Raw genomic sequence first — 16,636 nt, forward strand, 5'->3', positions numbered from 1 at the left:
CTTTGCTCCGCCCCCTACCCCTTTCCCGTTTTGAGTTGGCTGCTTCACGTGGTTGATCCTGTTTCCCGCTGGGTTTCCTTTCAGCTGCTGTGTTACTCCGCTGGAATAAAACCTTGCAAAAGAGCCTTTCTTGCCTCTATCGCTGAGCCAGTTGCGGTGAGTGTCGAGTGGAGGTTTGACTGTGTTGCCTGAATGTTAACTCAACTTGCCTTTCGACAGGAGAGGTTTCTTGGGGACAAAAAAGGCAGAAGCACCTACCATTCTAACACCCATATTTTTACTCCTGGTCTCACTGCTCCAGGCAGGCATTACCTATTTAGCAAGTCATTTAGCTGTTTATGCTTCATAAATCTCATCTACAAAAAAAGAATATTCTAGTCATTAATTCTAGAAAAATACTGGAGTAAAACCTACAGTTAAAAAACGCCCAAACAAAAGCGGGGGGGGACCGGGGCAGGTGGAGGTTTGTTAATAGGGATTTTTATGTTTATTTAAATATCAGTGAACTTTATCTTTGAAGAAATTGCAAGTTTTCATTCAACAAAAAATTAAAAAAATATATATGTGTGGGTGAAAAGTCAAAGGAGTCTATTAAGAAAGGAAGATACTAGTTCTGTCCAATAGATAACCTGAAAGGACACAGATGATAAAATTATTCCATCCAACTGAAAATCATAACTGCATTTAAGGATTTTTAAGATGAATGGGAAGTATTAATATTTAGCAATACATACTCCCATCTTATACTCACTAGAGATGAATGAGCATTCAAAGAATGAGCAAAATTTGCAATTAGAAATGATTTGCCATTTGGACAGTGTTATTAATCAACAATAGCTTTCAGCAGTATATCTGATTTCTATTAAAATTATTTATTTTCTATTCTTAGTAAGTATCTACAGAAAGATCCTTCAGCTCCCGTTCATGTGCACAGCCTGTGATCATAGACCAGACAGGGGCTGTCCATTTCTGAGGTCCTTTCTTGACAAAATTCACATGAGTATGCTTAATAATGGTGAGCAAACAGTGTATGCTTGGTGTCCTAAAAAAATTGGATCTAAAAGTGCAGCTGCCCAACACTTCTATAGACAACAGGGAATTCCTAGTTTGTTAATCTGATATGCTAGTTTGTCTCCTTTGATTCTTCTAGGCAGTCTGGTTTGATCATGATTCCAGATATGCTAGGTGCCTAAAGTGAGATTGAAGGTTTCTACATGAGGAAACACTGCAGTTACAACAAATAGAAAGATGTTAATGTCACTAATGCTTTTCCACTCTTTTTGGAAAAAGAAAGTTTTATTACTAATAATAATAATGGAAAAAATTAAATTCCATCTAGTCCTCAAGGAATAGAGTTGGAATTTTTATGCAGATTTTTCATCTTCACATGACTTAAGAAGTGATGAAAAATTATGCATTGCCTCACTGCATTATCACAAAGCATATTTATCATGGTTTAGATTGAATGACAAATTTGACATTTCTTTCTCTGTTATTAAGATTTTAGAAACTGCAAAACCTAAACCAAAATCAAAATAAAGAGATAAAATAAACAATGTGAAACAAGCAAAGTAGTGTAATTAGATGTACTGCTTAAGGAGATGGTAGGTTCATCAAAGCAACAAAATTTTGTTGTTGAAGAGAATATAAACATTTTCCCACTAACCTGTCATTTCTTTAGCTGTTATTAACATCCAAAACGATTTGGCCAAAGAGGCATAGGAGCCATTTTGAGATCTTCAGTGTCATGGAGGAGTCTTCACAGCTGTACACTAGTAGGGGATGTCAAAAGAAAGTGTAAAAATCATCTTGTCCCATGAGCATATACCTTAAGGTATTTCATACCTTGGTCTTTGAATTCTGGAGTCAGAAGGCTGAAAAAAAGAGTATTAGCAGGAAAAAAAAAATCACAGAATAATCACTCCAGTAGTGAGTGATTATTATAGATTAGTGATTACTAATAAAGATACAGTAAAACTTTGTAATGGAAGAAGCAGACGACTTTATTAGTATGCAAGTAGTGCTCTGAAAAATTTGAAGATAATAGGACTATTCCATGTAATAAATAGTAGGGTTTAAAGAATCAGCCAATATGTATCACCACAGGAAAAATATGCTTTTATTTTTTTCTTTAAGGAAGTATCTAGGTCTGTAATTATGAGTTTAAGCCGTCACAAGTATATATTAATTCATTGACATTTCTCTCTGAGTTTGGCAATTGGTTTATAGGTTGCCTTATGATTTATCATTTATAGCATATCACATCACTTTTAATACATTTTTCTAATTGAAGTTCTATTTATATACCGTCTGGTAATTAAAGCAATTACTTTTATTAAATGATGTATTGGGTTGAAATATTATTTTGCTTTATGAATTCCTATTGTATGTTGTTTTTAACATGCTTTTTGTTTGCAGCATTAGCATTCTGTGGTGCAGTTGCATAACTAGGCAGGCATTCAACAAAAAGACTTCAGCTATATGGTGCTCAAAATTGTGAAATGTAACTGCTCAGTTCCAGCAGTAGAATTTACAATGCAGATGATTAAGTTTGCATAAACCGTGATTTCCATAAACCTCTTTGAATGCTGGAGTACTCCACTTGGAAAATGGAAAATAAGAAAGGGATAGACTCAAGTGGGTTGCCTAAACTGAACTGTCATGGTCTGGGAATCCCAAGACATGAAAGATGTGAACCCGTTGAAACAAATCCAGAGGAGGCCATAAGGGTGATCAGAGACCTGGAACACCTCTCCTATAAAGGTAGGTTGAGAGAGTTGGGTCTGTTCAGCCTGGAGAAGAGAAAGCACTGAGGAGAACTTACAGCACTCTTCAAGTATCTAAAGGGAGTCTACAAGAAATCTAGAAAATAACTTTTTGCAAATGCATGTAGTGGCAGAACAACAGGGAACACTTAGCAAATTACAGATCCATTTACTTTCTACTGATCTTGTAAGACCAATCATCCCAGCTCTCATTTACACCTCTAAAAGTTATGGGAGTTTCAGAGAAGATGCAGCCACAAAGAAAAGACAGCTTTGGGAAAGAATGTAAATGAAGAAAATGAACTGGCATCCATATGTGTATATTGCACGGCTGTGTTCACTATGGCTGAATTTGTTCAGCAGAGAGCTTTTTTTAGTGACAACTAACACTTTTTATGGCTTGTAACTTAGGTTTCAGTGCGGTGCTTGTCAGATCTTGGTGTCATAAATACTTTGCAGAGAGTGACATATCTGACATTGACAAAATAGGGTACTGTTAACCATGACGCTTCATTCACGTCACCTATATGTGTCCTGATACTGCCTTAAAATTAGCAGGGGAATCTGAAAATTTCCAGGAAGTTGAAACAGATGAAACTAATGTGGTTATACAAAGGATACCAAAAATATTTTAATGTTTTATGTAATATGGTATATTTTCAGAAATTAAAAAAAATTTCCTGTAACTAGCAATGACATTCTCTTCTGCAGTTCAACAGGCTACATTAAGTTATTACTTCCATTGTTCAAATTTCATTTCTTGAAGAAACATGTTGATTATTTTCTATCTACAAGGTTATTCTTTTCTAATCATCTATTGCAGAAATGGTAGTTAGTTGTGCTGCATTGCAGCATCAATTCAGTGCATCGAAAATCTCTGTGTATCGGGGAGACAAGCCTCCAATTTTTAGGACTTCTGCTAGCTTTTATAATGTTTAATTTCCTTCATAATTCATATTATTTTCTTTCTGATTTCTTGGAAGTTGATAAAGAAGAATACACAGACTACTTAAGTAATAAAAGTGCAGAACCATTCTTCTCTACAAGTTAGCTGCTGAAAAAATTAAATTTCCCTTCTTCTTAATGCTGTCTAAATCCCAGTTTCCAAACGTACCCTCTATCACGACACTGGACATCTCCTTCACTTCACCTCTATCTGCTGTTGTCAATCCACACATTTCCTCCAATTAAGAACTCAAAAAACAACCTTTAAAAGAGCTTTTCTCTGCCCAGGAGCATACCAAAAATATTTCTGTTACAGTAGGAAATAAATAAATAAATAAATAAATACGTATTACATCTCATTTGCATGGCAACAAAATCTTCTACCGGGGAAAAATATGCTATCAAAGTATAAAATATATTCAAACAATTAGGTTAGTCAGGTGGGAAAGAAGAACAGGTTCTGGAAACATGTTTTGATGAAAAGAATTTCTGTTCACCTTCACTGATTCCCTTCTGAAACACACTGAACTTCATTCTTCCTTGACAAGTCAATTTCTCTGCTCCGGCAGAAGCACAGTGGCACTCCTGTTCTGCAAGGTCTACAAAGTTAGAGGCTCTGAAGACTTGCTGTGGACTTATCTGTCTTCTAGCCATTAGACAATTTAAATAATAATTTGTTCCTTTCTTATGTAGTTCACTGTATATACAGGATGCAGGTTTTTGCATTTGCAGGAAGTTTGTATGGATTTGAAAAGTATCCTCATACCAGAGCCACAAGAACATTCTCATACCCTTTTTAATCATCTTCAAACTAAGCACTTCTCACAATAACCTAACTCAGGAATGACTTGCAAGTGAGTTGAAGAAACACGGCAAAGATAAGTAGTGTTCAACTGCAGAGAATTGTTTAGGGACACCATACCCTAATATTTTAAATTAGGAAGCATGGATGGACCGTTTCTTTTTTTTGTTTTCCTTAGATGACTACAGAACCAGCGGTACTTTGTAGGAGGGTGTTTGGATTCAAGATGAAACTGGCAACTAAGAGCTACACAGAAGGTGCTACTTTTAGACCAGAAGATTCAACTACTTAAAGGCAGATAGGAGAATAGCTGACTATGACAGCTCTGACAGGAAATAGTCCAAGGATTACCCCTTGGGAACAATATTAACACATTTAAATTTAAATAAAACATTCATTTCAGAGGACCAAGCGTCAGTAAAAATAAAAGGTCAAGTAAAGACATCTTAGTACTCTTCTTATCAGAAGCATGTTCCTCCATATGAGAGTATTTAGGTAAGGACAGTGCATTCATAAGGAAAGGTGTGCCAGTTAGAAAACCTGTGGAACAATGCAAGACAAACTTACACAATATACATCATCAAATGCAAAATGAATAAGTAATTTCAATCTTCCATGGAGGTAATTGCATTTTATTTGTTATTTTCACTTCAGCTGCTAAAAATTGTTTCTTTAAGGCTGAATTTTATTAATTCAGCAAAGCTATCTTCTTGAATGTCTTTATACCCATATTAAACACTGAGGTGACAAAGAGAACAGCAGTGGAAGGAAACCTTGTCCATCTCCCCCTCCTTGTAGCTTCAGACCAGTGAGTGATTAGAATTTGGTCACTTCATTTGAGATAAATAGCTTTACTAAGAAAGAATATTATCCACCCTTTATCTTTCCTCTTGGAGCAGTTCCACTTTGTAGTAATAAATTCTTGACTCAGTTGGGGAGAAACAATGGCATTACAGCCATGGTTGTTAGAGTACACTGATGAGAAATGAAGTTTTCATGTTCAGATCCTTGCTTCAGTAAATATTCAAAATTCATCAGAAAGAAAGTTCAAAGACCAGTAAGCCCCACTCAAATGACCTAATTAGAATAGTCTGTATGCATAAGAGACATCAAGCAGGTGCTCTCATCTGTTAAGGGAATACCCAGCCAGTACATTATTGTCTAGTTAGGAGGCAGTAATTTTGGAAATCATTTTGTTTTTATATTGCAAAAGAATAGTCAATACATTTTATTACTGGGTAAGGTAAAATAATGTCTTCTGTGTCCTTTCAGAGGGGATGGTTACCCGGATCTAAAGCTGTTCAGCTCCATGATAGGATGCTTTGTCTTAAAAGAGAACTGTAGTCTTTGTCCTTTTGGATTACTTCCATAGTTTTTCACTCACTCTTCAGGTACCTGTTAATATGTCCTGTTATCCCATGCAAACTTATATGGGCATAGTCACTGAATGGGTAAGTATTCCATTAAGTCCACAGGCCCTGTTGAGATGGATCCACAGGTCTCAAGGGTGTTAGCAGATGTTATTCTGAGGCCACTCTTAATAATGTTTGATGGATCATGGTGAAGGAGGCAAGTGCCCCAAGACTGGATGAAAGCAAATGTCACCCATCTTCAAGAAAGGCAACTAGGAGAACTCAGAAAAGTACAAGCCAGCCATCCTCATTTTTATCTCCAGGAAGTTTATGGAGCAGCTATTCCTGAAAAACATTGCCAGGCACATTAAGGAGGACAAAATAATGCAGTCAGCATGGATTTACCAGGGGAAATTCATGCTTGACAACTTTTTTAACTCCTCTGATGAATCAACTTTCCTGGTAGATGAAGGGAATATTGTCTGCCTGGCCCTCAAGGAGGTTTTTGACATTTACCTACATAGCAGCACACATACATACCTGAAGGAATAGTGCAAAGAGGAGGAAACCAGTGACTTTTCAGTGATGTTCACTGAAAAGACAAGAGGAAGTGGGCACACACTGAAATACAGGAAATTGCCTCTGAATACCACAAAATGATTTTTACTGTAAGGGTGACTGAACCATGGCACAGACTGCCCAGAAAGGTTGTGGAGTCTGGATATTTGAAGACATTAAAAGAATGCCCAGATATGATCCTGGGCAACAGGCTCTAGGTATCCTGGTTTAAGCAGGGGAGTTGGATCTGATGAGCCCCACAGACCCCTTCCACCCTTATTCATTCTGTAAGAGTGAATTCTCTTAGAGGTGAATTTCAAGGACTGGCATGACAAATTTCTTGCAGAGAGAGATCCAAATGGACATGGGATTTAAGTTCCTTAAGTAGTGTCCAAGAAGAATGTAAAATTCTCAGATAATTGTCTCTTCCATAACTGAGTCCCTTTCATGGAAAAATTCCCCAGGTATATAAAGATCATCTGATATGCATCCTTAAGACTGACACTGGCTGAGCAAATTTCTCCCTATGTGTATCTAAGACCAGTTAGGATCTTCACCGAAAGTGTTGTCAACATGTTCATAGAAGCGATATTGTTAAGTAGTGGCAACTTATATTATAATGGCAAATACTGGTCCACAAAACGTGTTCATGTATGGGAATTATCTACTTGTGTTCAAAATAAAAATAAAGAATTGGTCTTTGGTTTACAATTTCATTGCAGTATTCATAACGGAAGAAAAAGACACTTTCTTAACTCTAACAAAGATTTTTAAAATTCCTTGTAAAAAATGTATCCTAATTATCAGACTATGAAACAATTTTAGTTGGGAAAAAACTTCTAAAATTGTGTATAAAGTGGCAAAGAAGCCAAGAAAACAGGAAAGAAGGAAAAACAGAGAAGAAGAGTGAGCTTAAGCCTGCAAGCTTGTTGTAGAAGTAGTTGCCTATAAAGAGGAAACCCAAGTTGAATTTCACATGTATTCATGCACGTCATCCAGTAACTGATCAATGTCCAGACCAGTCCTTTTGTACAACTTCTGCCTGCAACAAAAACTCCAACAGGTTGACACCATCATCATGCCTGTCCCAGACATATTTAAAAGAGAAATGATGATTTTCTTGAAAATCTATTTGCATAAAACTTGCAAGACATTGGAGGGATTCTCCACATTCTCATTCCTCCATGTGGCTTGAAAGTATATTTGATAAAATATGCAACAAAGCATATGATTTATGAGGTAAAATGGATGATTTGGGAATTGATCTCTTGTTGATATTAAACTTCGTATCCACTCTCTGTGAAGTTTCTAAAAAATATTATGGAGCCAAGGTATGAATCTGCCACTACAAGTGTTAGGCAAACGTACACACTGCCCTTCACATGCACCCCCTTCCGCACACACCTAGGCACACACAGAGATCAACATAGCAGCTCATTAACACCTTGGAAAAGACTGAAATGCTAAATACCTCTCTTTGTGGGCAAAATAGCTGGTACAATAATTCAAATATCTGGTACAAAAATTCTGTTTAACATCTACCTCATATTTAAAACACAGCTTTTTATTTGATTATATTTGCAGAATATTTTCATTTCACTTGTTTCTTTAAAATTACTTAATTCTCACATGCTGTATGTCTAGGAATATTGTCTTCTAAAAATAGAAAGACCTGGATGATATATTTTCAGAAGAAAACATTGGTTTATGCGATTTTAAGCCATCATGATATGGAAGAATATTCAAATATTTGAATGATATGGAAGAATTCAAGTATTTATTCTCTCACTAAGGTGGAATAAATATTTGAATCACAGACCATTTACAATTAAATACTTTACTTTTTTAAAATGCTTTCAATCAATTTTGATCCTCATTGCTTATTCATTGTAAACAGTAATTTTTCAGTGAATGGAAAGTGTTAGTTAAAACACCAGTTCCTACTAATCGCCAGGCTGAACTACAGGAAATAATGTCCCGAATGATATTTTGCCTTCTTCTTTGGCACTTCATGAAATCCTAACATGATGAAGTGTTGAAATACAGAGCTTTTCTGTTTAGATGAAACCCATCCCATGTATTTTATGTTGTAGTTCATATCTACTTTAAAATTTGATATCTTATGCACAGTTTTCATTAACCTTTCTGTTACAGTAGTGAAAATCATAGATAAATGCAATTTTGTACAACTTTGAATTTACCCTAAGAGCTGAGAGAAAACTTGCTCCTATACTTCAATCTGAGTTTCCTCTAGGTTCAAACTTTGTTTCTCTACCATCAAGAGTCTCATTTGTTGCTGCTCAAAGCCCCATCCAACCTGACCCTGAAGACTTTCAGGGATGGGACATCCACAGCTTCTCTGGGCAACCTGTTCCCATATTCCAGCACCCCCACAGTAAAAAAATGTCCTCCTTTTATCTAATATATATCAGAAATAATAAATCTAGGCATATAAACTTTGAGGAAAGGTTTGAAATTCTTTTGATTTGAAACACATTTTATATGAATACTAACTTACAGATTACTAAAATATGTTGATGGGCATTTGAGCTGGACACTTTTTGAAAAAGTACATGGAATTTAAAATTAAAACCAGTAAAATTAAAAACTTCTTGCCATTTTCTTTTTCCTCTGATATTCAAATTTGCATATGTCAAATAGCTGTTCTTCATACAAATCTCTCAGACACTCTCAGAAGAAGTTTTTATTTCAGACTAAAATGCAGTTTATGTAGAGCACTAGTACTAGTGAAGGTTTTTCGGGGCATAGGGGGAGGGCCTTCTCGTTGGATTTGTGTGCACAATACTTTTTATCCAAACTGGAAAATTCATCCCATATTCATCCCGTGTGTGTCATATTCATCATTCTTACTGCATCAGGCCTCAAGATTCTGAGAAAAGTATCCTCTGGATCTTGAACATAGCTCATGTGAAACAGATGAGAGGTGATGCAGAAGTTGAGGGAGAGAATAAAGAGCATATGGCTCAGTACAGACACCAGAAAGTACTTTTTCATGTGATCCACAGCCTGAAAAAATGTTTAGCACCATTTAAAGGCTGTGTATGACAAACAGGGATGAAGCAGGTCTTCAAAATATCTGGTAGATCAAAATCCATTGAAGCAAATTACCCTGGCCAGTCACTTTGCTGCTGCTAATTCACTCTCCATACCAGCTGAACAGGCCTGACAAGGCTGCTGCAAATGTATTGTGAAAAAGGTAGACACATTTTCACATATGCAGGGGAAAATCCCCTTGGATGATGATTCCTCGGGGAAGTGTAGCAAGTTATGTACCCTTATCTACTGTGCAATGTCTAAATTGGTGAGTTCACCATCTATCAGCATCACTTTAGAAAATAAATGTTTAATCCGCAAAAGAATTTCATATGTCCTGTCTACCTGCTTCATTTCAGCCAATGAATAGGCTATGTTCCATCAGCAAAGTGTTTATGGCCACATGTTTCTTTAAACTGTGATCATTCTTTATTTTTTTCTAAATCAGACAGTGTCTATTCACAAGATTCAAATGCCCATGGTAGGGATTGTAATTAAGTTTCATGTTCACTGAGTCAAAAAATATCCTTCTCGTTATCTTTTTTTTAAATTACTGACATGTAACATCAGTCTGAGAGCTGAAAAAAATCCCTTAATTTGCTGGTTGCCAAGTATCATCTATGCGATACAAATGCTACTTGATAAATCACACCCACACATTGCCATATATTACTAGCAATGCCTTCACAACCTTTTCTTCATCATTAGGTATTTTGGTGAAGTGAATGATTAGAACATAAGCAAGAGCATTTGTTCAAGAGGCTCCAGAAAGACCTGCGGTCTCTTCTCTTCTGTGCTGCCTATGTTAGCACTGAGCTGTAAAAAAAGAAAGATTACTAGGAAAAGTGTTACTTTTAGTCTAAATTTGTAAATGATGTTTGGAATACCCTGTTAAATGACAAGATACTATTTTAAAATATGGCATCTTAAGGGGAAAAGTCAGCTTTAAAGAGGTTTCGGGACAGCTGCTTCTGAAAACAAAAAACAAAAAACAAAACACAAACAAACAAAAACAAAAAACAAAAAACCCACAAAACAAAAACAAACAAACAAACAAACAAACAATTGGAGGCCTCTAAGGTCTTTAGCCATACCATTTTGAAGATTGATCCAAAACACAGTTCCTTCACACAGGAAGAACAGATAACCATAAATGCAGTCCATTTTAAAATTGAGTTATAGATGTTTCTGGTTGGGACTACTGGACATAATTTCTTGTGAAGTCGAGGGACTGCAGTTAGCTCTCTATAATTTCCTTCCCTGAAATTCATCTTCATTTGCTCCTTTGTCCAGAATCCCCATTTGTTAGTGATGGTGTTCTCCATCTATGCATTAGAATATGCAACTAGAGTGTGTGTCTCATACTTTCTAGTTAAAATTGGCTGGAACGGAATGGATATTCACAGTTGCTTGTATACAATAGTCTTACTTTGACAAGTTTTCTTTAGACACTGTTTCAGCAGCAATAGCAAATAGGAAGTACAGCTTGCAGGAGGGAAAGACACTCTTCTGCTTTCTCAAGTTTCCTGTAGTTAAATACATGCCAAAAGGCTTTTCATAGTAATACTATTGTCTTGTAGGAATACTTGATCTAATCCTACCTTTTGTAAAATTACTAGTGGGCTGCTTTTCCACAAGGCAGAGAATTTTTCTTTTAATAGTATTTTTTTTGTAAGTTGGAAACATGAACTTGTGCACCAGTCATGTGGAATGTACTCCTACTTCTTAATAAGTTTCACAGTCTTATTTAGAAAATATTCACTCTGTGTAACTTCAGAATAAGGATTATGGGCATCTTCATTCTATTGATGTAACTTTTTTCCTACCATGCTGTTATTTTTTTATATTAAACTCATTTTTACCAATATAAATATTTTTCCATGACACCTATGGAAAATACCTATGTTTACTCAATACTGCAGCATCAGTACATTGTTTAGAATTATTTCAACGTGGTCCCTAACATATCTGACAGCTAGACAGCAGAGGTTAGCAACAGTGAATGGGAATAACTTCTGAACCATTTCAGTAGATTTCCCAGGAAGGGCTTGCTTTCTGCCACTGCAAATTTTCCCAGAGATATTGTCTGGTTAACAGTTGCATAAAAAGAGTATTTTTGCACAAACCTTGGGGCAAGCTCTGTCTGAGATTTACTAGTGAATGCAAAGAGGGTAAAAGTGCTGCTTCAAACCCCTCTGTGCACTTTCTCTATCAAGAGGGGGGTGACCCCAGAAACAAGTTTTTGATCTCTCTTCAGAATACAAGGCATGTAATCATGTCATTCATCTTTTTCTGGAACTCATAGCGTCTGAAGACTAAGAAGCTCTCTTGCTTGCTAAAGTGTGTTCAGCAAAAAAACCTTGTCCCATCAGCAAATTTGAACACAACTACAATAGAATCAATTCCAATGTTGGCATGGCAATACTCGACCAAAGTAGTAACATGCCATTATTAGAAGTCTGTGTAAAAATATTTGTGTACAAAGTCATCGTAGGGAAAAAATAGAATTGGGAAGAACTGCACATTGTTCTGGAAGAAACCTCCTGCCACAGTCTTACAGACATTATTTGCTGGTATAATTTTTAATATATGGGGTTTTAAAAAATTTTTTATAAGATAAAATATTACCGCACCTTTATGCTTTCTTAATATAAGTACAGCCATTTCTTAATAGAATAGAAGTAAGCCATTTGAATATGTACAAATGGCCTTTTAAAATACATATGCTGTAGAACACTGTGAAAGTAATTAGCTATAAATAGAAATTCAAAGGTTTAAAACTATTTTGAATAAAGCAAGTCTAAGGTGATAGAAGAAGAAGAAAACAGCAGTTTCTGGTGAAAAAAATAAATTGAGGAAATTGTACAGGTGTATTGTTTCACTCCCTGAAAAACTGAGTAGGTTTGCTGTTGCCAATGGTTTTCATTAGGAAGGAAGAGATTCCTTTTGGAAAAAAACCCTTCAAATCGACTTGACATAAATGTTATGACACTTAATTTCACCAATCATGAACAGAAATTCTCATCACTTGATATGGAAATCATGATGGTAATGGAGACAAGGATGTCTAGGCCATGTATCAGGAACATAAAAAAGCATTAGAATGCAGGTAAGACTGAGCTCTTGTACTAGTGAGAAGAGAATGCAACAAAGCCATTTTCCTTAAAGAGTCTTCAGGATTAACAGCAGATCATATTTTTCCATGTGAAGTATTTATGAATAGAATTAACCTTTAAAATAACATTGTCTTCAGAAACCTGTTTACGGTATCTCTTGTAATGATACACAGTTCTTATCAATAGAAAAAGAAAAGCACTTTTTTCCAAACTGTTGTGCAGTCTTAAACAATCTGCAATAAAAAATAGTATTATTTCATGCTGGGAATTATGTTAATTACAAAAATGCCTTGTAGCACACTTGGCACTGTAGTCTCTTGATTAGCATAGTTTTTTAGTCATCAAACAAGTTTCACACTGACTATTTTTCAAATTTCAATAATGGTGTCTTTGTACTTAATGCAGCATCCATGAAGAATTTCTTGGGTGTTATTTTGTACTCAATCCTAAATGGCAGGTTCTGCATTCTGCCATCTGTCTAGCTTTCCCGTTTGATGCAGCTTCTGAGATGTATTTTCAGAATTGAGGACTACCTGCAGGAATGGTGCTAAATACATGCATTTTACTCCTTGGTTAATGCAAAACTGTTTTTCCTTTACATCACAATAATAATAGGAAAATAATGGCGGTAGATTCAATTCTTAGAGTAATACAAAGAGGACTATTATCATAATTTGAAACCAAGCAAGTCATAATTATTGCACATGCAGTACAACCACTAATGCACATTATCCTGTAAGTTCAAAATGAATCTGTATCATAGGAGTGGATTGAATGTTTCTATTGATATTTTGCTTAAACCGGAAAATTAATTCTTTTGACAGTGAACTCATAATTGCAACCTAGCTTTCACCTACTGCTTTCAAACGGTTGAAACATGTCTGTTTATAAAATGATAGGGTACAGTACACAATACCAGATCAGGTCATACACATTCAAAAGAAAGAAAATGTCAAAGGGCAGCTTCATTCACATCTGCAAGCCCTCAAGAGTGTACAAGTCAAATGTCCCCAGAAAACAAGGCTGGTGGCACAAATTCTCTATGTTGGCACCAGCAGAAGCAGCTCCTGTCTTTATAGGATGCAATCTTGCTTACATGACCTTTCAGAGCAATCTTCTGTATCCCTACCAAATATACCTTCTGCTCTATTCCTTGGACTTCACGTTTGCATTTCTACAGAGTCCTGCAAACTGACTCAAAGTTCAGGTAATAGATTTCCAAGATTTGGAAATGTTGTGGTAAGTTTATTTATTTAATATTTTATCCTGTCTAAGCATACTCTAACTTTCTGAAGTGAAACATGTCGAGTATGTAACATGTATTTTGCATCTTAGTTCTCCTTCACATCACAGATCCCTGTGATGCCTTACTGCAAAAATATATAGCTGCAAAGAGTGGTTGCGGGAAGTTCAAATAGCCAGAAAAATATGTCAACAATCTAACAATAGAGCCTTGAATTTCTGAATGTAATTGCACCATGCAAGTTCAAAATGTAATATTACAATTATTTCCCTATAAAAATGAGTGTGGGGAAGAGAGAATCCAGATTGGTGTAGTTTTTTTTTAAACAGTTCCAGGAAAAAAATAGTCTTGACTTGGAAGCATAGCATTAAATATTTTTGTACAGCATGAGTGATTTGTGTGACTGAATTGGAAACCAGGAAATAAATGAAGAAAAATATTCAAGCTATAAAAGATGTGAGTTTTCTCTTACACTTTAAAATTTTCTTTGTATTTCCGATGAACAATATTAGCTAGCTAAATGGTCACCCATTATTTTAAAAAGCATCTGGACATAAAAAATAGATCAATTTCTGCAGGACTTGCATGTCAGGTATTCCTGAAAAGCTTTATTTCATTGCTTCCCAACCCTGATTCAACCCACTTAAACACAGCTATATTTCAGATGCTCAGTGAAACTGTCCATGTAATGCATATAGTTTACAAATAATCTGCAGAAAAAGCTAGACAGATTTGAAGATCTTTTTTTGTAAATAGCTGTTAAATTATTTGTACAAACACACAGATGGGATTTTTGCTGTCTTCCTCAGGCCACTTCCTCCAGAGAGCTCTCCATTAAATCTCTGTGGTTCTACTCTTCTGGTGATCCAAAGTCAGCACTGGGGTTGTCCAGCTGCATGTAATTACTGCATACTGTTGCTGCACACTGAGGGCTTCTGTGTGCAGCGTCACATGAGCCATACTAATGTCACCCTGTTGGTATAAACTGAGCTAGCTGAGCTGGCTGACAGCTGGAACTTAAGGGACAAGATTGTGCCCTGATTTTGTAATACAAATTAGGTACTAAAAAGGAGGCTGGAGGATCTAAATATTTCTGCCTCCAGCTTAAGCAACACTAAATCTTAGTTTTTATCTGAAAAACTAGGTGAATTAACCTATTCAGCATTCATATTCCAAAAATGTCAGTAATACACTAAGAGCTGTCAAAAGAGTAACAATTCCCAATCATTACTTTATAAAAATAATTCACTTGAAGAAGTCAGGAAGAAGGACGAAACATGCAAATATCCTACCCTGAGAATCATTTTGTTGATTTACACAGGTTTGTTATTATATTCCCATCTAATGCATTGGACATGTGTGCTTGTGATGACACAATTACTTGCAAAGCTTACCAGATAAACCATGTGTGGTCAATGCTCCCAGGACGAGTGGAGAGGCGAGAAGCTTGATTCTGTGTTTCAGAAGGCTGGTTTATTATATTATGATATACATTCTATTACAATGCTATACTAAAAACTATACTAAAAGAATAGAGAGAAAAGGATTAATCAGAAGGCTGGAAAAAACAGGAATGGAATGCAATAATAAAGGCTTGTGACTCTCATAAGTCCGAGCCAGGTGACTGTGATTGGCCATTAATTAGAAACAACTAACATGCCCCAATCACACATGCATCTGTTGCATTCCACAGCAGCAGATAGTTATTGTTTACATTTCTTTTCTGAGGCTCCTCAGCTTCTCAGGAGGGAAAAATCCTAGCAAAGGATTTTTCATAAAATATCTACATGGCTACAACCATGTTCTTTTCAAACAGTAAAACATTGCTTTTTAGTTGGATTTGCTAATTACATTTAGACTCAATGTTCTTAAAGGTCTTTTCTAACCAAAGTGATTCCACTATTCTCTAAGTTGCACATCCTGCTTGTCCTGGTTTAGGGCAAATTTGGGAAAAAACCTCCAAAAGGGCCCCCGCCCCCAAAAGCCTACCCACACGGCCCCTCCCCCGAAACAGTTTGGGGAAAATTTCCTCAGAGAGAAGTGGAAAAAACCTGTTTGTTTAACAGGTGAAGTACTCCCCAGCACAAAAAAATGAACAATACCAGAAGACAAAACTCATTCGCTGCTCTGAAGAGACAACAAATTCAGAAAGTCTCTCCTGTGGGTGGTCACTCTGTTATCAATCCGTCTGGTGCTGGGAGAGTCTGCTGCTCAGAGTAGGCCCTGATAGGCCACAAGTGCAAGCTCTCAGTGCTCCCCAGGTCCCAGTCTGGAGCAGGTTCAAACAGTTCCAAGAAAATGGAAAGAAAAACAAACAAAAAAACAAAACAAAAAAAAAAAAAAAAAAAAAAAGAGGAAAAAAACCCCAACAACAACAACAAAAAACCCCACAAAAACAGCCTAGGGAAAACTTCTCTGCTTAGCTAGCTAAACTAACTAAAAAGCAAAGGAGCACTCTGTTCTGCTCCATCAGTGCCCAGACAACACAGTCCAGCACAGAATGTGGAGGAGTGTTGCTTTTGGAGGAGTGAGTGAAGTCTCTGATAACAAACTCTGTGCTTCTTCCTCTCCCTGCCTTTACTCTCAGAAGCAGTCTTGAAGGCACAGATTATAATACCCAGCATTAACATAAGAGATGACTGGGGACACAAGCATCATAAGACACTGCTCTATTGAGATATGTCACCAGACTATGCTAAGACAAAGTTTTGGAACTGCTAATTAAAATTCTACAACCATAATGAAGCTGAGGAGGAAACACAGCTCACTACAGTTACCTTGTGGCATGCCAGTACTTCCTT

General features: G+C 36.3%; 1 long non-coding RNA gene across 1 annotated transcript; it reads right to left on the minus strand.

Annotated features, from left to right (window-relative positions):
* Positions 1–12: 12 nt before the first annotated feature.
* LOC135296994 (uncharacterized) lies at positions 13–16,053 on the minus strand. Its single transcript, XR_010358994.1, has 3 exons — positions 15,938–16,053; positions 15,230–15,358; positions 13–1,772 (listed from the first exon to the last, which is right to left on the minus strand). It is a non-coding gene; the product is annotated as an uncharacterized LOC135296994 (long non-coding RNA).
* Positions 16,054–16,636: the final 583 nt, after the last annotated feature.

Source organism: Passer domesticus, chromosome 3 (assembly GCF_036417665.1).
Source record: "Passer domesticus isolate bPasDom1 chromosome 3, bPasDom1.hap1, whole genome shotgun sequence".
NCBI classification, from domain to species: domain Eukaryota; kingdom Metazoa; phylum Chordata; class Aves; order Passeriformes; family Passeridae; genus Passer; species Passer domesticus.